Source organism: Nicotiana tabacum, chromosome 7 (assembly GCF_000715075.1).
Source record: "Nicotiana tabacum cultivar K326 chromosome 7, ASM71507v2, whole genome shotgun sequence".
Classification (NCBI taxonomy): Eukaryota; Viridiplantae; Streptophyta; class Magnoliopsida; order Solanales; family Solanaceae; genus Nicotiana; species Nicotiana tabacum.
In genome coordinates, this window is record NC_134086.1 from 53,728,186 (window position 1) to 53,753,889 (window position 25,704).

A 25,704-nucleotide genomic window follows, 5' to 3' on the forward strand; every position below is an offset into this window, starting at 1 on the left:
GCACAATCAAATGAAGTGCGGCCACATCCCACTTTTATGCAACCACAGGAGGCCCAGTTGACCAGTCAAGCTCAAAGTGCGTACCAAACACATAATTGTGCGGCCGCACAACCTCCGTAGGGGCAATTTTGTCAGATATTTTTCAGCTTAGTATTATTAGGCCTTTTTGTCATTTTTAGGTTAAGTTGTATCAGTGTAGAGCACTTGAGCCATTTTTCTTTACCGTTTTGAGTAATATTGCACTAGATTAGTTTCTAAACATTAGATTTTCTTTCCCTAATCAATTATTATGCATTCTATCTTAATTTCTTCTTTAATTTCTTTATTTTTTGAGTAGCTAAATTTCTAGCTAGGGTTGTGGCCCAACCCTAGTGTGGGTACTTAGTTGGTGTTTGATTTAGGACTTATTTGTGATTGAGTTAGTGATATTTAGCCTAGTTCTTGCTTGAATTCAAGAATTAATGGTTGCAAACATTGATTCATGCCTAATTAACGTAGTCTCTACTTGAGAAAGAGAGACTACGTCTAGGAAAACTTGACTAACAAGAAATTGGGTGAACTCAAGAAATTGATAGCCCCAATTAAATGGTCAAATCTAGAGATAGTAAGACCCGACTTGAGCATATATCACTTGTTTTGTGCAATACCCATTTGGACTTAAGAAAGCCAAATTGAGCACAATCACTCAAACTACCGAGAGGTATCGAGTGGGTAATTGCATATGATTGCTATATTACAACCCGACCAATCAAACTTACCCTAGAATTTACAACCTGTTCGGTAACAACCTAGGTAGAAGCCACGACCCTAGACCTTTTATCAACTTGAAAAATAACTAAAACCAAAAATATTGTCTTCTAGTTTTGTTATTGCAATCAATAGCTTAAAGTAGAAGTAAAAACAACAAACAAGAATGTGAAAGTATAATTTGAGGCACATCATACAATTACACTAAATATATACCTAATCCCAATTCTAACTCCCTGTGGATTCGACCCCGACTTGCATTGGGTTTTATTATTGTATCAGCCGCCTCACTACCTATATTTGTGGTGTGAGTTTGGGCGACATCAATTTTTGACGGCGTTCCCGGGGAGTTAAACGGATTTAGCTATATATCTAGGTTTTTGTGTGATTCATCTTCTTTTCATTCCAACTCAGTAATTTTGTTTTTAAATTGATTTTAGGTATAAAAATGACTCTCAACAATGAGCCCATTGGAAATTTGCCAATGGGGGAGGACATGGATAATGACCAAGTTGATGAGGTTCCTCTTAAACCTCAAGCAACTAGACGAGGCCGTCCACCTCAAGACAATGTTTCCGTCCCTCCCCCACCTCCACTAAGAGCAGCAACACACCGGCAATTGCGGAATGAGGGTTATACAAGTGCTATAGTCCCGCCCCGCATTAGGGCGTGCAATTTTCAAATCACCAATGCGATGCTTACACTACTTGAGCAACGAAGATTCTACACTGGGGCTCCAAGTCAAAATGCTTACAAGCATCTTAAAGGGTTCGTCGATACTTGTTGGGGGAGCAAGTAAACAAATGTCTCCGAGGATGCGCTGCAATTGAGACTATTTCCCTTTTCTCTATGGGAAAAGGCATTGGACTAGTTAGAGAGATTGCCCAATCATTACATCCATATATGTGATGAGTTGGCGGAGAAATTCATTGCCAAAATCTTCTCTCTGGGACATATGGCAACACTTCGGGATGAGATTCTTGGATTCAAGCAAGAACTCAATGAGCCAGTGCACGAGATTTGGGAAAGATATCGTACCATGGTTAAAGAGTGCCTGAATAATGATATGACTGAGGCCATGACCCAACAAACCTTCTACAGGGGGATCAACACACCAAATCAATGAGTGGTAAATCAACTCGCCAATGGGAACTTCATGAACACGCCTTATGTCGAAGTTTGTGAAATTCTTGATGAGATGGCGGATACGTCATCGGCATGGCAAAGTAGAGCCAACGTTCCTCAAGGTGACCCAAATGTCATTCACCTACACAAGGAACTACATGATTATGGGCAAGCTATTGCCGAGTTGACAACCACAATGAACCAATTGGCCAAAGCTTAGCTTCAACAAGTTCAAGGTCCGAAACAAGTGAATGCGATGGAAGGTGTAAATATGATGATAAACAAGAGAAGACAACAAGCTCAACAAATGCAAAGACGTCTAAAATAATTCATGCAAGATGATAGTGGTTATGATCAAGGTGATTCGTTTAATGAGCAATAAGAAGAAGTTTAATATGTCAACAAGTATCAAGGCCAAAGAAACAATGCTCAAGAAAAAAATCAACAACAATGGAGGTCACAAGGAAATCAAGGAAATTGGAACAACCAAGGCCACCAAGGCAATTGGAGTGGTGGTAGAAATAATCAAGGCAATTAGAATAATTAAGGTAACCAAGGCAATTAGGGAGGTAATCATCAAGGCAATTGAGGTGGAAATAATCAAAGCAATTGGGAAGGCAATAACTAAGGAGGGTGAAACAACAACAACAACCGGAGTCAGGTTTTCAAAGGCCCCCGATGTTCCAACAACCGAGCAATCCACCTCCCTATCCTCCTCAAGGTCCGAGCTCTTCTAACAATGAGATGGGTAGAATTGAGAATATGTTTAAACAGATGATGGAGAAGAATGCTGACTCTGATGCTCAACTAGCCTCTCACAATACTTTAATCCGCAATTTGGAATTTCAATTGGGCCAAAAATTGCAAGCTTTGAACACTCGTCCTAAAGGGGAACTACCAAGTGATACGGTTGTGAACTCGAAGGGTGGGAATAATACAGGACATGCTATGGCCGTGACTACAAGAAGTGGAAATGGTGGAGATGCAACCACCTCAAATCAAAGAAGAATTGTGGATGATGATGTTGTGGTTCAAGAAGATGAAATTCCAAGCAATGTGGTTCAAACTAATGAAGAAGTGAGAATTGATATTGATGAAAATGTGGAGGAGACGCAAGAAGAAGTGAACCCACCTAGGGAACACGTGATTGACATGCCGGAACCGGTAGTGCCAAAGGCTAAGGCGCCAATGCCAAGGCCTCCTCCTCCATACCCTTAAAGGCTTGCAAAGCAAAATAGCGAGAACCAATTCAAAAAGTTTATTGATATGATGAAGAGTTTGTCTATTAATGTGCCGTTGGTTGAAGCTTTAGAGCAAATGCCGGGTTATGCAAAGTTCATGAAGGATTTGGTGACAAAAAAAGATCAATGAATTGTGAGACTATCAAGATGACACATCAAGTAAGTGCTATTGTACACTCAGTGGCCCGAAATTGGAAGATCATGGAGCTTTCACAATCCCTTGCACTATTGGGAGTGCCGACTTTGCCAAAACTTTATGTGATCTTGGGGGGAGTATCAACTTGATGCCTTATTCGGTGTTCAAAACTTTGGGAATTGGGAAACCAAGACCCACTTCCACGAGGTTTCAGATGGTGGATTGTACAATGAAGAGGCCTTTGGGTATTATTGATGATGTGTTGGTTCATGTTGACAAGTTCATCCTCCCGACGGACTTTGTGATTCTTGATTGTAAAGTGGACTATGAAGTGCCTATCATTTTGGGTAGACCTTTCCTTTCCATGGACAGGGGCGAAGCCACCTTTGTATAAGGGTGGTCAATTGACCACCCTTCACCAAAATATTATAAAAAATTATACTGTGTATATAAGTAAAATATTGATTTTAGATGTGTAAAATATATATTGAACACCCTTTATTGGGATTATTTTTAGTTCTTTCAAGTCTGAACACCCTTGAAAATTTTTTTGGTTTCGCCACTGGCTACAGGGAAGGCTCTTGTTGATGTGGAAGCTGGTGAGCTCACTTTCCGAGTGGGTGACGAAAATGTGGTCTTCCATGTGTGAAAATCTATGAGGCAACCGAATAATAATGAAGTTTTTCTTTCGTGGATTTGGTCACCAATGTGATTATTGATGATGCTAGTGCCACAATGAATGTTGAGGATAATTTGGAAGCCATTTTGCTCAATCTTGATGATGTTGAGGAGAAAAAAGGCTATGTGGAATGTGTTAATGAATTGCAAGGAATGGACTCGTACACTTATGAGCCCCACAATATATCTTTTGATCTTGAAAATCGGAAGACTCCTCTAAAAAAGCCCTCAATCGAGGAGCCTCCCACTTTGGAGTTAAAGCCATTGCCTTTACATCTCAGGTATGGGTTCCTTGACCCTTCTTCTACTTTGCCGATTATTCTTTCTTCTTGTTTAACTAACATGCAGGTAAAGTCCATTTTGGAGGTGCTACAAAGGAGGAAAAGAGCAATCGTTTGGACATTCGCAGATATCCAGGGCATAAGCCCCACCTTTTGCATGCACAAGATTATTTCGGAGGAGGGTGACAAATCCTCCATTGAACATCAAAGGAGGCTAAGTGAAGCAGCACAAGAGGCGGTGAAGAAGGAGATGATCAAGTGGTTGGATGCCGGGGTTGTTTACCCCATTTTTGATAGCTCCTGGACCTCTCCGGTGCAATGTGTGCCAAAGAAAGGGGGCATGAGTGGGATTTGAAGAAGTTGAATCTTGAGTGGGATATCGCCGCAAACCTAAGGGTGTCACAATTGAATGAGAAAGATGAATTTTGGTATCATGCATACACAAGCTCGTCCCTTTACAAGGAGAAGATGAAGTACCTCCATGACAAATACATCCACAAAAATGAGTTTAAAGAGGGTGATCTTGTGCTATTATTCAATTCCGGGTTACAGATGTTTTCGGACAAGTTGAAGTTGATCGAGTCCAACCCTACACCACTACAGAGTGGAAAGAGCGGTCGATGCAACTTTTACCTGAGAAGGTCGGGATCGAATCCATAGGGAGCTAATATAATGTTTGGAGTTGGATTCCTATCTAATCTAGCAGTGTGTAGTGCTCTTGATTACACTTCCAATCATTCTTGTTTGTTTGTTACTTCTAATTTTTATACTAATGATGCACAAAATTAAGCTAAGTAGATATTTTTGTAGGGGTTTTCTAAATGGGTAAAGAGGCACTAGAGAAGTGACTTACTCCTAGGTGAGTATCTAACGGGATCTAGAACGTAGGGCAATAATGTTATAGTTGGGATCGTGATATAGCCAATGCATGAAGCTACTCACTCTACACCTATCGGTAGTAAGAGTGACTTTTCCCTAATTGACTTTCTCAAGCCTAATTGGGTGTTCAATTTGTGCAAGCAATGTTGGCTCAAGTCGGGTATTACTATCTCTAGGTTTAACCCTTTAATTGGGGCTATCAATCTCTTGAATACACCCCAATTCCTTGTTGTCCTGAATTTCCTAGACTTAAGCTCTCTTTCTCAAGAAGAGCCTAAGTCAAAAAGGCACAAATTAGTGTTTGCAATCACTAATTCAACATAGAAAGCATAAATCAGGCCAAATATCAACCATACATAAACATCTAAGCCCTAAAATAAGAGACCCATTAAATACCCACACTAGGGTTGAGCCACAACCCTAACTAATGGGTTTAGCTACTCATAATTGAAGAAGAAATCATAGATTGAGATGAAGAATAATCCATAAATTGTAGTTACAAGATAATAGTCTAAGATTAATTGTTAAGTAAGCTATAAAATTACACAAAATAGACAAAAATGGTGTTCACGTGCTCAGATAACGTAAGATGACCTAAAAATCTGAAAAAGTAGTATTTATACACAACTAATTTTCCAGACAAAAAATGTCCCTAACGGAGGTACCGCTGACAGTGGAAAATAGACCGCTGCAGCGGTGGGGCTACCGCGATCGCGTAAAATCAACCGTGGATCACGGTCTTCTAGTTTAAGCATCAACTTTGGCTCTCTGAATCTCTTCACCGCGGGCCGCGGTAAAAGGACCGTTGTCGCGGTTCAGCTGCCGCGGTCGCATAAAATCACCGCGGACCGCGGTAACTAGCAATCCCAGAAAATGCATCTCTCTGAACCTTGCCACCGCGATAAAAGGACCGCGATCGCGGTGGGTCTTCTACGTTCGCGGTGGATTTTCCACTGTAGCTCTGTTTTGACTTGGCTTTGAACTTGTGCAGGTTTTACTCCTTTTTGAGCTGGTTAGGACATCCATGTCTCTTTTTGACCAAACATTGCAAACAAGCACAACAAGTTAGCTTTTGAGAATACTTGTACACATTTTTAATCTAAAACTCAAGCAAAAAGGAACATAAAGTAGACTAGAATCCCTAGCTATTAACTCCCCCAAACTTAAGCTTTCACTTGTCCTCAAGCAACCAAAGTAATTCCCACCTCCTCAAGATTACACATCCTTTTAGCACCATGGCTATAGTGCGACAGAAAAGCACAAGAGTTGACTCAACTTATCAAGAAAACTCTTTGTGTTAGTTTGGTCGTTGTGGAACCCAAACTCATACTCTTCAACTCTCTACAAGCAAACCTCACTTTTGGATTGTAGCACTCAAAACGAGGATAGTGGAAAACACACTCATCTCTCTTAAAGGAAGGTCACAAGTCCGACTCTAAGTACCATAAGCTTGCCCCTTATGTGAGTCACCACTATGTAAGCTCACCCAACTCAAGATCATATAGGGCTTTTGTGGTAATATAATGAAGGCTTTTGGTTCAGCGTAGGATATATTGGTCTAAGAAGGTTTCATCTTACCTTAAGCACTGCATTTGCTTCATTTTGCCTCATATTTTCTTGACTCTTTGAGTCATTTAATTCTTCTTTGGGGGTTAGAGAGACACACTGTCACTCTTTCTTGTTCATTTCAATTCTTTTTTTTCTTTCTAATATTTCCATGCCTTTCATCTTTTGCTTTTATTGAATCCCTTCATTTCTTCTACATTGTTCACTTTCTTTTTGAATTTTTGGCTTTTCTTTCTTTTTCTTTTTCTTTGCCTTTCCTTTTCTTCATTTTGTACCTTTTATCACTTTTGCATTCCTTGTCTCCCCCCCAAACTTATGCTTTTGCCATGTGCTAAGGAAAGATAGGGTGCCAAGAGAGGATCATTTTAGAACGGATAAAGGCTTGTATCATGGTTATTGAAAGAATAAGGGCTAAGGCTCAATGGGGTTGACTAGGGATATCATCATTGGTAGGCTATGGATGTTTTCAGGTCTCAATTGGGATCAAGGAGAGCCTATAATCACTTCTCAAGTCAAGCTTCACTTAGGATTTCGTCTAGACAAACATTTAGGACAAGTTATAGACTCATTTGCACGAGACTTGGACTTGCAAATCAATACCTCACCACACAAGCTATATGATTGCTAAAAAAATAGAGTCGGGGGCCCAGAACAACCTTAGCTAAGATTTGAGTAACACAAATGGTTCCGAGAAACCACTCGATGATTGTTTAGCCAACACAAAAGTCTCAAGGTCACAACTATCACCATCCTATACACACAAATTTGTTTTTAACCATAAGGTCAAAGGTAAATGTGTTAGGCCCAAGTGAAGCTTTTCCTAAGGCACCATTGATCACTAACTACTATTTACACAAAAATGAAAAGAAAAACAGACTCAAGCCCTTAAGAAGGTTTTCATGCCATCCATCATCGGGAAGAGCCACCCGGTTCACACAAACTGCATCTTTGGAAAGAACCGTGACATTAAGAAAACCAAAGGCTTATTGATCACACAAAATTGTAAAATAAGAAGCTATGAACTGAAAAAGAAGCTATTAAATGAAATAAGAAGCTATACTATTAAGGGAAATTGTAAAGGAAACTATAAAATAAAATGCGAAAGTTAAACTGAATATGTACAAAAGGGGGTTTAGATGAATATACATAAGAGGGAATGAATGTATACATAATAAAGTAACTTTATATATAGACCAAGATAGAAAAATAATGAAAAGTGAATTAAAGGGTAAAGTTATATACATACCAAAAGTGAAAAACAAGCAAAAAGAAAGAAAATAGTGTCATAATTACAAACCAAATCATCAAAGTATCAAAGAAGGGCCACCCCCTCAAATGAAAGCTAGCATTATCCTCAATGCTAACTAACCAAAAATAAGCTCAAAAAAGAAAGATAGAGAGTGAAGAAAACTCCCTATGGATCCTCCGTCTGCATGGGGTCCTGTGATAGCATGGGGTCCTGTGGCTGGGAACCTAGATCATCTGTCTCGGGGGCCTGTGGCTGGCCAGAAGCAACACCCTCCGTATCCTCAAGCTCAATCTCAACATCATCCACCTAGGGAATCATTCTCCTCCTCTTTGGAGCTCTTTCAATCCCCTACTCCAGAACCTGCCCTATTTGAGCTGCTGGAGGCTGATCATGCAATAATAGCTCCAAAGGCAAGTGGTCAGCTGCCTTCATCTTCTCCACTTCACCCCTCAATTCCTTAACTGACTCCTTTGAGGCTCGCGTCTTCTTCAACTTCTTTGTGTACTTGCTCAGCTCCTTAAGTGTTTTTCCTTGATCGGTAAGAGCATCCATGATAATCTTTTGGTTCTCCAGGAGCTTCTTCTGGTTGTCCAGAAGCTCCTTGAGAGACTCCTCTACCGAAGTTGACACCTGTAGCTATAGGGGCACTGACTGGGCTTCCATTGAACTAGATAGCACATACAACTTAGAAGTTGTTGCCTGCATCCAGTTGTTGATACTGGAGAGTGTTTGGCTCAATCGGTGGGCAGTCAATGGGTATGCTGAGGAGGATGGAATATCTGGAGGAGTGAAAGTAGATGGTCCGGGGGTAGGCTCTGGTATGGCCGTGGGAGGCTGAGAAGAAGTGACTAATACTACTGGCTCTTCAGACTGGCCAGTAGAAGTAGTGGCTTTGCCCTTGGATTCCTTGACTTTGGGGTTATCCGGACCCTTAAGGCTATACCATGAAAAGGGCATCTTGGGTTTCACCTTCATGATAAATTTTCTTTTCTCCACTTCCTGATCTTACAAGTACATGGTAAGGATGTTCAAGAAGGGGTATGATCTGTCACCCTCATTGACCACCTTGGTGATCACCCTAGACATGACGTTCCCGACATAGAGGGGAACCCCGCCATAATAGCTGTCACTAATATCGCCCGGGAGACCTGCAAGATGTTTTCATGGGTAGTGGGGTCTAGCCTGCTACATACTAAAGTCTCCCATCCCTTCGCCTCATAGTTTAGGGTTTTCCTCAAGATAGGAACCCCTGTTGTCAACCATGATGGGGTGGTGTCCGGGATAGCCAGGTATGATGCCAACCACGGGCGGGCTGCCTCATCAAGCGCTACCTTCTCCAAGTACAATGTTTCATCTTCCTCATTAAAGCCCAGGTATTCATTTATTGTCTTCCCATCAAACTTCACTTTCAAATTTCGCACTTTAGTCACTTTTGTATCCTTCTTGATGTGGGAGGCATTGGCGTAGAACTTCTTGACTAAGTGCTCATTTGTATCTGACACCCTGCTAGCGAAGTAATCCCACCCCACGCGTGCATTGAATTGCTGTTTCACGTTGGGGTTATGAGGTAGAAGGTCCCACTCTATGAACTGGCGCTCATAAATAAGTGACCTTAGAGGCCACCACTCCCGGAACATGTGATATGCTAGCTCACTGATGAACCTCTTTTGCCACACTTCGGGGTTTCTAGTTCTTTCCACACCCCCAGTTTGGGTCACACTCCCTCCCTCTTCATCCGGTGTCCCAACATCTACATCTTGTCCAAGTGACGAAGGTGTAAGTGAGGTTGAAGCTGAACTATCACTGCTCTCTGCTGAGCCCTTAGACGACTTAGAAGAAATATGAACTGAAGCACAAGCAGTAGGAGAGGCCGGAGGTGTAGGTTCATCTCTCAATCTATGTCTCTCCAGGAAGTCGGGTACATACTCTGGCACAGAATCAAACTCTGAAGCCTCCCGGGAGGGAAGGTACTCACTTCCCTTAGAATGGGAAGCAACTCTATCTGCAGCTCTGATATTTTTCCTGGTTTCCCCAATTGCTTTTTGGACTGTTAGGGTCAATTTAATCTGCCCTCGTCCCTTACCCCGGGAGGACTCTGCTCTACCCTTTTGTTTGTTACCACCTCCTCTAGATTTAACCATTGTCTGTAAGTGTAATCAGTTGAAAATTGTTAGTACAAATACTAGAAGAGGCAGTGCAAAATATTAGTTGACAGTGCAAGAACAAAACAACAAACCGCAGATCGCGGAAAATGTATCGCGGCCACAAAGGCTGCACCGTGGACCGCAAAAAATGCATAGCGGTCGCGGAAGTGTGGGACTCAGACTACCCACTCTTTGATTCAGTAGCACCGTAGACCACAGAAAATGGAGCACGACCGCTATAAGTGTGACACGGACCGCAGAAAATCAACCGTGTATCTCTCTGAACTTTATCATCGCGGACCACGAAAAATCCATCGCGGCCGCAGAGAGGCACCACTATCAGTGGTAAATGCCACCGCTGATCGCGATTATCAAGACTTAAAATCTTCATAAAACACAGATGACCGCAGACTGCGGAAAAATAACTACAGACCATGGAAGTCAAATTAGGGCTCAGCACCTAGGGTTTCTAATTTTTCATACATTTTAGCATTCACATCAACATTATCAATCCCACTAGGTAGTTAATAACCATTTCTAACTAATTGAAACCTAATCTAATTAACACTACGGGACCGTAAGTCAAAATTAAAAGAAAAAGGAAGAAGAAGTAAGAACTATCAATTTAAAAGTAAATAATTACAAAATTAAAGACTAAGGATTGATTGGAATTACCAGATGTGAAATGTGAGACAAATGAAGTTCAGTTCTTGTGTTTGTGCAAATTAGGGCGTGGATGAACAATGTTCTATGTGGTTTGAGAGTAAAATGATCGAAAAGTGTAAAAGGCTCTAAGACCGCTTATTTATAGAAAATGCCCAGGGGCCCACACAGTCTTACCTACTGCAGTCACGATAAATCAACTGCGGACCGCGGTTGTGAAGTTCAGAAGGGCTATTGTTTTCAGACCACCGCGGATCGTGAAAAATGCTCCGTGACAGCGGTAAGCCACCGTTGTCCGCAAAAAATGCACTACGACATCGGTTGAAACTTCAGAGAACCTCCAATTTGTACCTTTTAGCACCACTGACTGCAATCAATTTCCGCTTCTGTGGTAAGGCCATCACAACCACAAAAAATGGAGCACGACAGCGATCCAAACTTCAAAGAATGCCAATTTTTTTAGATTAGTCCTGCACTATATCCAACATCCTTATACACATCTCACAACCTGTTAGTCCAAAAACAAATCCTACACTAAGAAGAAAATCAAAGAAATACAAGAAGAAAAATACATGAGTTGCCTCCCAAGAAGCGCCTGATTTAACGTCACGGCGCGACGCAGGTTACTATCGATCACTTGAGATGGATCATTTCCACCACGTGGCTTTCATCAAACTTGCCAAGATAGTGCTTGACTCTGTGCCCATTAACTCTGAAGATCTCACCATTTTTTGTTTTTCAAATCAAGAGCACCAAACAGAGTCACAAGCACCACCTCAAAAGGTCCACTCCATTTTGATTTAAGCTTTCCCGGAAACAGTCGTAACTGGGAATTGAACAAAAGAACCAAATCACCCACTTTGAACTCCTTGCCACGAGCATACTTATCATGAAGGTACTTCATCTTATCCTTGTACAAGGACAAACTAGAGTAGGCATGAAACTGGAACTCATCAAGCTCATTAAGCTGCTCCACCCGAAGATTTGCTACCACATCCCATTCAATATTTAACTTCCTCAAAGCTCACATGGCCTTGTGCTTTAACTCAATCGGTAGATGACAAGATTTCCCAAACACCAACCGGTACGGATACATACCAATCAGAGTCTTGTAAGCAGTCATGTAGGCCCACAAAGCATCATCCAATTTCTTTGACCAATCGGTCTTATTTGCATTGACCGTCTTTGACAATATGCTCTAGATCTCCCTATTGGAGACCTCAACTTTCCCACAAGCTTGAGGATGGTAAGGAGTAGAAACCTTGTGATTGACACCATACTTTTCAAGCAAAGTGTCACATGCCTTATTGCAAAAATGAGACCCTCCATCACTAATGATTGCTCTAGGGGTGCCAAACCGAGTAAACATACTCTTCTTGAGAAAAGCCACAATACTCCCGACCTCATTGTTGGGTAAATCCATGGCCTCAACCCACTTTGAAACATAATTAACAGCTACAAGAATGTACGTATTGCCACAAGAACTTACAAAGGGACCCATGAAATCAATGCCCCACACATCAAATATGTCAACCTCAAGAATAGTGGTGAGAGGCATCTCATCCTTCTTTGAAATTCCACATATCTTTGACACTCATCACATTTCTTCACAATTTCACTTGCATCCTTGCACAATGTAGGCCAATAAGAGCCACAACTAAGCATCTTTGAAGCTGTCCTTACCCTACCATGATGACCACCGTAGGGAGAGGAATGACAAGCATCTAGAATACTCAATTGCTCCTCCTCCGGAACACATATACGGATCACACCATCATTATAAATTTTGAACATGTACAGCTCATCCCAGTAGTAGTCCAAGCTATCTTGTTTAAGCTTTTTCCTTTGGTTAGAAAAGAGCTCACACGGGACAACACCGGCCACAAGGAAATTGGCAACATCTGCAAACCAAGGCATGCTATTCACAAATACAGAGAGGAGTTGCTCATCAGGGAAAGAATCATTAATTTCAAGGCCATCACGGGGCCTCCCCTCCTCCTCCAAGTGGGACAAGTGGTTTGCCACTTGGTTTTCACACCCTTTCCAATCCACAATCTCAAGATCAAACTTTTGAAGCAATAAGACCCATCTCATCAACTGAGCTTTGGAATCCTTCTTCGTCATCAAGTAGCGGAGTGCTGCATGGTCGATGTGAACTATCACCTTGGTACCCATGAGATAAGGCCTAAACTTCTCCATCGCAAATACAATTTCCAACAACTCTTTTTCCATCACCGTGTAATTCACTTGAGCATCATTTATTGTTTTGCTTGCATAATACACCAGGTGAAATATCTTATTCACTCCTTGACCCAAAACCGCTCCTACCGCAACATCTCTTGCGTCACACATGAGCTTAAAAGGTAAGCTCCAATTGGGTACGGTAATAATAGGAGCAGTTGTCCATTTTTACTTGAGGAGTTCAAATGCTTTCATACATTCCTCATTGAACACGAACTTGGCATCCTTTTCTAATAACTTGCACTAGGGATTCACTACCTTAGAAAAGTCTTTGATGAATCTTCGGTAGAACCCCGCATGCCCAAGAAAACTCCTACCCCCTTGACTGAAGTAGGAGGAGGAAGCTTTGAGATCACTTCAGTTTTAGTCTTATCCACTTCTATGCCGTGCTTTGAGATCTTATGGCCGAGGACAATGCCCTCCTCGACCATAAAGTGGCATTTTCCTAGTTTAGCACAAGTTTGGTGTCTTCACACCGGGCCAACACCTTGTCAAGATTCTTCAAACATTCATCAAACAAGTCACCCACAACAAAGAAGTCTTCCATGCACACCTCCAAAAAGACCTCCACCATGTCGGTAAATATGGCCATCATACACCGCTGGAATGTAGCTGGTGCATTAGACAACCCAAACTGCATCCTAGAAAAGGCAAAGGTGCCATACGGACACATGAAGGTTGTTTTCTCCTGATCTTCCGGAGCAATCAAAATCTGGTTGTACCCGGAGTACCCATCCAAGAAATAGTAAAAGGCACGCCCAGCAAGTCTATCTAAGCATCTGGTCAAGAACGGGCAATGGAAAGTGATGCTTGCGGGTCACTTTATTCAGCTTACGGTAGTCCATGCACACCCTCCATCCGGTGACAGTCCTGGTGGGAATTAACTCATTTTACGCATTGGTAACCACAGTCATACCACCCTTCTTTGGCACACATTGCACCGACGAAGACCAAGAACTATCCCAGATGGGGTACACAACCCCTGCATACAACCGCTTGATCACTTCCTTTTTGGCAACCTCTTGCATAGCCTCGTTCAACCTCCTTTGATGTTCCACGAAGGGCTTGGCATCATCTTCAAAAATAATCTTGTGTATGCAAAAGGCGGGGCTTATTCCCCGAATATCAGCTAGAGTCCAACCAATTGCCTTCTTCCAAGATAAGAGGCAATAATAACTGGCAAAGTTGAACTAGGGCCTAAGAATTCATACCTGAGGTGTGGAGGCAAAGGCTTCAACTCCAACATGGGAGGTTCCTCGATTGAGGGCTTCGTTGGTGGAGTCTTTCTATTCCCAAGATCCAAAGAGAGCTTCCGAGGCTCATAAGAGTAAGAGCCCATTCCATGTAAAGCATTGACACACTCCACCCGATGATCATCCTCATTGACATCAAGGTTAAACAATACCGCTTCTAGAGGGTCCTCCACATTGATCATTGCACTAGTATCATCAACTATCACTTCCGTGACAAGATCCACAAAAGATCACACCTCAGTACTGTTTAGCTGCTTCATTGATTTGCACACATGAAAGACCACTTTTTTATCACCCACCCTGAAGGTGAGCTCCCCTGCTTCAACATCAACCACTGCCTTCCCAGTTGCAAGGAAAGGTCTTCCCAATATGATCGGAACCTCATAATCGACCTTACACTCCAAAATTACAAAGTCAGCAGGTAGAATAAACTTGTCTACCTGAACAAGGACATCATCAATAATACCAAGCGGCCTTTTCATTGTTCTATCTTCCATTTGCAACCTCATTGAAGTAACCCTCGGTTGACCAATACCCAAAGTTTTGAACACAGAGTAAGGCATTAAATTGATACTTGCACCCAAATCGCATAACTCCTTTGCAAAATTTGCACTCCCAGTGGTACATGGTATGGTGAAAGCACCGGGATCTTCAAGCTTTGGAGCCATAGAGTGCACAATTGCACTTACTTGGTGAGTCATTTTGATGGTCTCACAATCCATATATCTCTTTTTAGTCACCAAGTCTTTCATGAACTTGACGTAACCCGGAATTTGCTCAAGAGCTTCCACCAAAGGAACATTGACTTATAAGCTCTTCATCATGTCAATAAATTTCTTAAAGTGTTTCTCATTCTTTTGCTTCTCAAGCCTTTGAGGGTAAGGTGGAGGAGGCCTTGGGAAGGGAGCCTTAGCCTTGGGAACTACCGTTTTCCGGTATGTCTATTACGTGTTCCCTAGACAGGTTCATGTCATCTTGAGTCTCCACCTCATTATCATTAATATCAATTCTCACTTCCACTCACAATTTCCTTTTGCTTGGAGGTATTCACATCACCACCTCGACCACTTCTAGTAATCACCGCCATTGTATGCCCGGTGTCATTCCCACCATTCGGGTTTACTACCGTATCACTAGGTAGAGCCCCCTTAGGGAGAGTATTCAAAGATTGTGAAATTTGGCGAAGTTGAACCTCCAAATTCTAGATTGAAATATTGTGGGATGCCAACTGGGCATCAGAGTCGGTGTTCTTCTTCATCATTTGTTCGAACATCATCTCGATCCTTCCCATATCATTGTTTGATGAGCTAGGACCTTGGGATAGAAATGAAGGTGAGTTGTTTGATTGTTGATACATCAGAGGCCTTTGAAAGCCTTGCCCCCGATTCCCTTGATTGCCATTGTTCCAACCCCCTTGGTTGTTGTTTCCTCCCCAATTGTTGTTGTTGCCACTCCAGTTGCCCTGATTTTTCTGGTTGCCACAATTTTGATTGTTGTTCCCCCAGGTGCTATTGCCTTATTGGTTTTGATTTCCCCAATTTCCTTGGGATATCCACTATTGTTGTTGGTTAGGAGAATTGCCCTTTTGTCCTTGGTAATTGTTCACGTACTGCACTTCTTCATTTTGCTCATCATAGCCCTCATCTTGATTGAAACACCCACTACCTTGGTCATATTGATCCGGACTACCTTGACCTTGTTGACCTCTTTGTCTCCTCTTGTTGACCTACATGTTGACACCCTCCATAGTATTTACTTGTCTAGGAGCTTGAACTTATTGCATTTGAGCTTTTGCCAACTGGTTCATTGTTGTAGTTAACTCTGCTATTTCCTGGCCATGATCATGGAGCTCTTTATGCAAGTGGATGACAGTGGGGTCACCTTGTGGCACATTGGCTCGACTTTGCCAAGCTGAGGAAGTATCTGCCATCTCATCCAATATCTCATACGCTTGATCATAAGGTCTATTCATAACATTTCCCCCTCTAGTTCACTACACACTGATTGGTCGTGTTAATGCCATGGTAGAATGTCCGCTGAATTATTGCTTCGGTCATGTCATTGTTCGAACATTCTTTACCATTGTGTGATATCTCCCCCAGATCTCATAAAGTGGTTCATTAGGTTCCTGTTTGAAGGCCAAAATCTCATCTCTCAAAGTTGCCATATGACCCGACAAGAAAAACTTGCCTATAAACTTATCCACCAACTCATCCCACGTAGTAATGGAATGGTTGGGAAGCCTTTCAAGCCAGTCCAAAGCTTTCCCTCTAAGTGAGAAAGGGAACAATCTCAACCGAAGTGCATCCTCTGACACATTTGTTTTCTTGCTTCCCCAATAGGTATCCACAAAGTTTTCAAGATGTTTATAAGCATTCTGATGGTGAGCACCTGTGAAATACCCTCGCTTCTCCAACAAAGTCAACATCATATTTGTAATTTGGAAATTGCCCGTCCGGATCCGGGGGGGGGACAATTGCACTAGCATATCCTTCATTGGAAGCACCCAAGGAGCCGCTCTTAGAGATGGCGTGGGAGGGTCTGGAACATTATCATTGGCCTGTGGGCCTCTCTTTTAAGCTTGAGGCACTATAGGTACCTCATCATCAATATTGTCATCTACCTCCTCCCCCAGAATAGCATTTCCAAGAGGATCATTGTTACTGTTCGCCATTTTGTACCTGAATTGGCAACACACACAAATTAGTATCACAGAAGGAAAGAAAAACAATATAGTAAACTATTTAGATAGATAGAAAAAACCGTTAGCTCCCCGGCAGCGGCGCCAAAGAGTGATCGGGTCCAACCCTACACCATTACAGAGTGGCAAGAGCGGTCGATGCAGCTTTTACCCGAGAAAGTCAGGATCGAATTCACAGAGAGCTAATAGAATGTTTGGAGTTGGATTCCTATCTAATCTAGCAGTGTGTAGTGCTCTTGATTACACTTCCAATCATTCTTGTTTGTTTGTTACTTCTAATTTTTATACTAATGATGCACGAAATTAAGCCAAGTAGATATTTTTGTAGGGTTTTCTAAATGAGTAAAGAGGCACTAGAGAAGTGACTTACTCCTAGGCGAGTATCTAACGAGATCTAGAACTTAGGGCAATAATGTTATAGTTGGGATCGTGATATAGCCAATGCACGAAGCTACTCACTCTACACCTCTCGGTAGTAAGAGTGACTTTGCCCTAATTAACTTTCTCAAGCCCAATTGGGTGTTCAATTTATTCAAGAAATGTTGGCTCAAATCGGGTATTACTATCTCTAGGTTTAACCCTTTAATTGGGGCTATCAATCTCTTGAATACACCCCAATTCCTTATTGGCTTGAATTTCCTAGACTTAAGCTCTCTTTCTCAAGAAGAACCTAAGTCAGAAAGGCACAAATTAGTGTTTGCACCCACTAATTCAACATAGAAAGCATAAATCAGGCCAAATATCAACAACACATAAACATCTAAGCCCTAAAATAAGAGACCTATTAAATACCCACACTAAGGTTGAGCCAAAACCCTAACTAATGGGTTTAGCTACTCATAATTGAAGAAGAAATCATAAATTGAGATGAAGAATAATTCATAAATTGTAATTACAAGATAAGAGTCTAAGATTAATTGCTAAGTAAGCTATAAAATTACTCAAAATAAACAAAAACGACATTCACGTGCTCAAATAACGTAAGATGACCTAAAAATCTGAAAGAGTAGTATTTATACACAGCTAAATTTCTGACAAAAATGCCCCTGACGGAGGTACTGCTGACAATGGAAAATGGACCGCTGCAGCGGTGGGGCTACCGCTACTGCATAAAATCAACCGCGGACCGCGGTCTTCTAGTTTTAGCTTCAACTTTGGCTCTCTGAATCTCTTCACCGCAGACCGGGGTAAAAAGACCGCTGTCGCGGTAGAGGTACCGTGGTCGCATAAAATCACCGCGGACTGCGATAATTTGTAATCCCAGAAAATGCATCTTTCTGAACCTTGCCACTGCGGACCACGGTCGCGGTGGGTCTTCTGCGTCCGCGGTGGATTTTTCCTTGTAGTGTTGCTTTGACTTGGCTTTGAACTTGTGAAGGTTTCACTCCTTCTTGAGCTGGTAATGACATCCTTGTCTCTTTTTGACCAAACATTGCAAACAAGCACAACAAGTTAGCTTTTGGGAATACTTATACACATTTTAATCCAAAACTCAAGCAAAAATGAGCATAAAATAGACTAGAATCCCTAGTTATCAAAAGTCAAAATAGAGTGGCCCCTTTGAAGTGGTGAATGTAACGCCCTTTGGTGCTCTTGATTTGAAAAATAAGAATAATGAGGTATTTAAAGTAAATGGGCACCGGGTTAAATAATATCTTGGCAAGGTTGATGATGGCCACATTGTGGCGGTTTTTCATTTCACATGATTGGTAATCTGCGCTATGCCGCGACCGTTAAATCAAGCGCTTCTTGGGAGGCAACCCATGTGTCTTTTTTTCCCCTTGGTTTTCTTCTTTAGATTAGATAGGCTTTGTTTTGTGCTATCTAGTTTTGAAGTGTATGCAGGAATGGGTGTGCATTGCAGAGACTGTGCAAGAAAAATTGGTTAAGTGTCACAAAAGTGCGGACCGCAAAAGAATTATGGGGATCGCACAATCACTCTGAGGCCGCACAATTTTGTGTGCGGTCGCACAATTGGAAGACCAAAAGTGCATGCTCTCTGAAGTTTGGCCTGTCAAATTTCATTAACAAATTGTGGCTGCACACAAAATTATACGGTCCGCACAAAGTCTGCAGATGCACTCACTTTTGTGCGCACCACAACACTTCTTCAAAGGTACAGGTAAAGAGTGCATACCGCACTTAAAATTGTGTGGCCGCAATCAGGTAAGTTTTGGGCCCTACTGGGTCAACCTATAAATAGGGCGTTTCAACACTATTCACACTTTACACTCTCTCAACTCTCAAGCCCTAAGCAAACACAGTGCATACCCCATTAATTTTCAAACTTCAAGCTTTTCATTTGTATAGATTCTTACCTACATCCTTCATTACTAGTATGTTCATTACATCTTTAGATTTTTCATCTTTTCTTTGTTTTTTTCTTTTGTTTAGGGTTATTTTCATGCCTAAAAATGTCAATAGTTAGCCATTTTTGCTTAGAATCATGTGGGTAGTATCTTAAATGTTAATTGAGGCTTGGGTAAGTAGCTAATCATGTTTAATTGCTCAAACCAAGTCTAATTTGTGAACAAAATTGCATGAAACGTAAGGCAATGCCGAGTATTTTCAAATTATGCGGCCGCACACATTTTTGTGCAGTCCACAGATCTTAGAGTTAGAGTAAAATTGATGCTTGATATGTGCGAACTGCAGTTAAAATTATGTGATCCGCGGTGAAATTATGCAGTCTGCACTGCAAAATTATGCGGTCCGCATTCGGCTATCTGCGGCTGCACTCACTTTTGTATGGTCCATACTGCCTCTTCTGGGTCTGGTCTACTGCAATGATCAAACATGCATATGTATACACTATGATCTTCAATTCTAACTGATTCTTATTACTTATTTGTTGCAGACAATGATTAGATAACGGGGCAGAGGCGATACATCAAAAGGGAGGGGTGATCCCTCCCGGGGCCGAGGCAAGAGTAACCTACCTCTTGCCATTCAGAGAGCCATAAGCAATAAAGCAACCACCAATAGAGTTTTTGAACCCTCTAAAACCAGTGAATATGCCCCGTTTGGGGAAGCTTCAGAAGGCAACTCTATACAAGCACACCCGGATGCCCAATCACAGCAAGTTCAAATGAGGTACCAACTCCGTGACAAATCCTTCTCCTCAACTAGGTCTTCTGAGGGTTCAGATTCTGGTAGCCAGGGTTCAGAGCCCTCCTCTACACACTCTCTTCCTGCACCAATCAATGTAGATGATGATGATATCCCGAATGATGGGAGAAGTGGTGACACCCGATTGGGTAGCCTAGAGAGGTAAAAGAGAAGAGAGATGTGGGAAGACATATTCGTCAGCTCGACTGCCTTCAACAAATTTAGAGAGTGGTGGCCCAGAGATCGCTCACACTTGAGCGACAATTCTTGATGAACGATTGGGACATTCACAACTCAAATGTCCTTAGACAATTTTGGGAGCGAAAAGGCCTGAAATAGTTCACCCACAGTGTCATCAATGCAAATGAGCACTTGGTTAAAGAATTTTATGCCAATGTAGCTCACATTAAGAAGGGTACCAAGGTTACAAAAGTGAGAAACCTGAAAGTCAGATTCGACTTTTGTGCTTTGAACTCATATGTAGGATTTGAAGAAGTAGAGGCTATCCAATACTTGGAAAAACTGGCTATGAGTGATGCAGCTCTCCCGTGGTTAGCTGAGATTTTGGCTGCTTGAGGACCACCACCTCCGTGGCTCACAGCAGGGGTTCCCATAGTTTGGGCCACCCTAAACTTTGAAGCAAAATGGTGGAAAACCTTCGTGTGCAACCGTATTGATCCGTGCCTAAATAAGAACAACCTCCCATTTTCCCGTGCAGTCTTGGTGGCCTCAATTATGGCTGGGTACTCAATCAATATAGGTGCTATCATGTCCGCCAACATCACTCTTGCTGTCCAAAAAGGTGAAAGATCCTACCCATACCCGAACTTCCTCACAGAATACTTTAAAGATCAAAAGGTGAAGCCGAGACAATATGATACAGAAGTACATGCCAAGAAGCCTTTCTCAGGGTACCACCTACAGGGGACTGACAACCCGACATTTAAGGGTAAGGAAACTACCTCCGCTGGCCAGTCTGAGGAGACAACGGTAGTAGTTACTGATTTAGCTATTGAGCCTTCCACAACTACCATCCCTTCCACAGTATCCGGTCCATCCACCGGGACCGCAGCCATGCCACCACCTTTTTCTTCTAGACCATCAGCTCTATTATTAGTGCCAACTTCATCCACTTATCCATAGACTGCGCTGCGAGTCTCCTAGACATTGGCGAGTCTCAACAACTGGATGTAGGCAGCTACTTCAAAGTTGTCTTACATATCCAATGCTGTTGCAGCATAGTCCTCTACCCCAACAGCTCCACAAGTACCTTCGTCAGTGGAGAAAATATTGAAGAAGATTCTAGACAACCAGAAAACCATTATGGAGACTCTGGTGGCGCATGGGGAGGTCATTGAGGAGTTGAGGAAGAAAATGAAGAAGATGCGGTAGTCTCAGGCGTCGAAAAAGTCATTGGAGAGGTTGAGAAAAGAGATTGCCAAGATTGCATCTGCCGGAGATCTACCATTAAACCTGCTTATGGAGCCAGCAGTCCCATCAACACAGACAACACCAACAGTACCTGAGACATCAGAGGTAGCAGCCGGCCAGTCTGATAAGCCGATTGCGATTGCCCACACCACTGAAGAGATGATCTAGATGCTCAACAACCCTGTTGTCCCTCAGCCAGGTGATGATGAGATACAACTAGAGGAGACATAGGGTGCCGCGAATGCCATGTAGACTGAGACCACATAGGGAGTTCTTTTAATCTACCCTTCTTTGTTCTTACTTTTGTTAAGCATTGGGGACAATTCTTATTTTTTTTGGGGGTGGTCTATTTTGATTGATTTGACATTGACATTGGCATGTAATAACTCTTATACTATTTTTCTTTTATCTTTATTTTCTCTGGTATGTATATATTATTCCCTTTCATTCGATTCATTTGATGTATATATTTAGTTCCCTTATGTATATATTCATTTTGCCCTCGGTTTGTAAATTCATTTGTCTTATTTTCCACATAGCTTCTTTAGTTTGTCTTTCTTAGTAGTATAACTTCTTATTTACTTCAGTAGTTTCTTTTTACCTTTGAGTGAACAATAAGCCTTTGGTTTTTTTAATGCCACGGTTATTTCCAATGGTAGATTTTGTGTGAACCGGGTGACTTTTCACAATGATGGATGGCGTGACAACCTTCTTAAGGGATTGAGTCCATTTTTTTTTATATTTAGGCAAACATATAGCAGTGATGAATAAACGGGTCTCAAGCATGCTTCACTTGGTACCAACACATTTACCTACGACCTTATGGTTAAAAACAAATTTGTTGGCAGAAAATAGCTCTAGTTGTGACCTTTTGACTCTTGTATTGACTTAATCAGTCATTGAGTGGTTTAGTCGAGCCATTTTTGATTCTCAATCTTAACTAGGGTTGTTATGGGCCCTTGACTCCATTTAATTTAGCAATCCCATAGTGTGAGAGGTGAGGTATTGAATTGCAAGTCCAACTACCCGTGCTAATAGTCTAGAACTTGCACCGAATGTTTATCTAGGCGAAATTCAAAGTATAGCTTAGCTTGAGAAATGATTGTAGTCTCTCCTTGATCCAATTTGAAATTTGAAAACTTCCATAGCCTACCATTGTGATATCCCTGGTAAACCCATTTGAGCCTAAGCCCTTTTTCTTTCAATAACCACATTACAAGCCTTTATCCGTTTTGTAATACCCTCTTTTGGCACCTGATCTTTCCTTAGCATTTTTGAAAAACAATTGGCAAAAACATAAGTTTGGGGGGAGAGATGAGGAATTTGAAAGTGATATAAAGGTACAAAGAAGAGAAAGAAATGAAGAAAAGGGAGGCAAAGAAAAAAAAGAAAGAACAAAAAGAAAAATGTCAAAAAGAAAGTGAATAAGGTAGAAAGTTGAAGGGAATCAAAGTAAACAATGATGAAAGGCATGGGGTAAATAGAAAAGGAGAAAAATGAATGTCATGACCAAGAAAGAGTGACGTTACGTCTCACTAGTTCCCCCCGAGGAAAAAGAAATTGACTCATACAATTGACAAAGTATGAGCCAAAAAGAGAACATGGAGTGCTCTAGGAAAGATGAACCCATTCTATTCCATCTATTCCTGCCTTGATCCAAAATCCTTCATTACATCCCGAAAAAGCCCTACATGATTTCAGGTTAAATGAGCTTACATTAGTGGTGATTTACATAAGGGGCAAGTATATGGTACTTAAAGCCGTACTTGTGACATTCTTTTGAGAGAGATGAGTGAACTTTTCACAATTCTTTAATTGAGTGTTACATTCCTAAGTGAATTATGCTAACAGAGAGTAGAGGAGGCGGAGTTTGGGATCCACAATGGCCTACGTGAAAGAGCGAGCTTCCTTAATGAATAAGTCAACTATTGATGCTCAAGTGTCACATTAGAACTATTGTACTCAAAAAGTCAAATAATTCCATTGTTGATAATTCATACGTGTTGTGGGTAATTGTTGGTCCCAATTGATGTGTGATTGATTCACCTTAGACCAGCTGAATTAGTCCTTTTTTAGTGGAGGTGGGAATTGCTTTAATTGCTTGAGGACAAGCAAAAGCTTAAGTTTGAGGGAGTTGATAAGTAGGAATTTGGACCGCTTCTTTGCTCTCTTTTACTTGCGTTTTAGCTCAAAAATGCTTAAATGTATTCCTGAAAACTAATAAAATATGCTTTCATGTAGGAATATTGGGAAACAAGCCAAAAAAGTCAAAATCAACTCATAAAGGAGTCGAAAGTGGACAAGGACCAAACAAGGCAAAAAGGCCTACAGTGCAGGCCACACAATACTATTTTCGATTGCAAACAATGAAAGAGCACTATCAGATTTCCTTCAGAGTATGTGTCACACCTCCTTTTTACCACCCGAGAGGGGTATATAAGGGAGTTTTTTCAATTAAAGTGACTTTAATCGAAATGGGATTATGTTATTTAATTTTTTAGAGTCGCCACTTGGAATAGTTAATTTGGTGTCCTAAGTCACCAATTTATTTTAAAATCCTAAATCGAGGAAATTTTACTTTATTTAAAAGTCTGCGAACCAGATATTCTAGATAAGGAATTCTGTTAACCCCGGAGAAGGTGTTAGGTATTCTCGGGTTTTGTGGTTCTAGCATGGTCACTTAAACTATTAATAATTGGCCTATTATCTGATTTATTACATGTTTTAAACCTACTGTGCATTTTTAACTTTATAACCGCTTTTAATTATTTTATGGAATTATTCTGGAACAAGTTACGATTTTCGTACACTTGTTTGTTTGATACACATTGCGAATCATGTCACGTGAACCGTACCCACGATCTACAACATGTTTAAATTATTAAAGTTATTAGAAGTTGTGGCCGAGTCATATAAATATACCCCCGGATTTGGAAATTAGATATCACAACTACTTCACGGGAACTGTGCCCATATCTATGATGATTTTATTATAAACACACCTAAATCAAACTACGGATGTTCAAAATGTTTTCTACACTAAGTTATAATATTAATGTGAGGGACATAGATTAGGTGATTTAATTGTGAATAACACGCCTCGATTTATTTTTAAAAGATTTGTATTTCACTGAAGCAAACTAAGGATGCTCCTATTTAAATCTAATTTGAAATTCGATAAATGGCTATTAATTAAACATGCTTTGGGGGTATAGGTATTGGGCCTTTAATCATTTTTTGGATAAGGGGAATTGGGCCAGCAGTAGCCCATTAGGTTATTTGGTCAAGGACAAACCAACATTGAAGCTGTATTGGGCTCAGAATTCAGCCCAAAATGAAAGAGACTCAAGGGCCATGACTGGTCGATTTTACCCAAGGCTGGCCCACATTGGGCTTACAATAGGCGGGCCCAGTCACTAACGTTTACTAGCTGGGCCTATCAACCTCTACGTTTTAAGCTAAGCTTACATAACACATGTTTGTCAAAAAGCAATTCACCTTTAAGTAGGAAAATCAGAATCTGAAATCAAGATACAATCCAAGTTTGAAGATTAATTACACTATTATGATTTGCAAAACATAAAAGACATGTATTTATACTGGAATTCACAAGAGAAAATTTATAATTGAGCCAAGCTATTTGGGTTTAATGCTTAGGCCCAGACTTGTCGAGATTTGTTTTTCGCAAGTCTGGCCCAGCTTTAGTCGCAGAAGTAGGCCTTTTAGCCTTGAAGGTTTGGCCCATAGCCTTGGCCATTGCATCACTTATGCTTACAAAAATATCCCAGCAAAATAATTACACTCCTAACAGCAGTTGATTTAATCTTAATACATAAAATCAGAACCTAACTCATTACAGTACTCCAGATGAAAATAAAGCTTTCCAAAATTAGAAACATTATATTATGACCTGTTAAATACATAAACTACTATATTAACAACTAATCTATTACAGCTTCTATGTAATTGATAGCCTAGTGAATACTTGCCCCTTTTTGGATATGATTTATCCATGTATGCGGCGAAATCAGAGGGCTTAATTTCTTGCTATCGAGCCACTTCGGGAGAATACCTCGAGACCCCGAGGACGTGGAGTTGTGACCGAGTCCCCTTCCTCGGGGTTCGTCGAGGCCCGACTCAAAGAATACGAAGATCGAGGCAAGAGCAAAAGGGGGAATTCCCAAGGCACGCGGTTAAGTCTGACAGAGCCGGCCTACCTAGAGCCTGTGTCGAGGCGTCACGTCTAGCCATCCCATCTCTT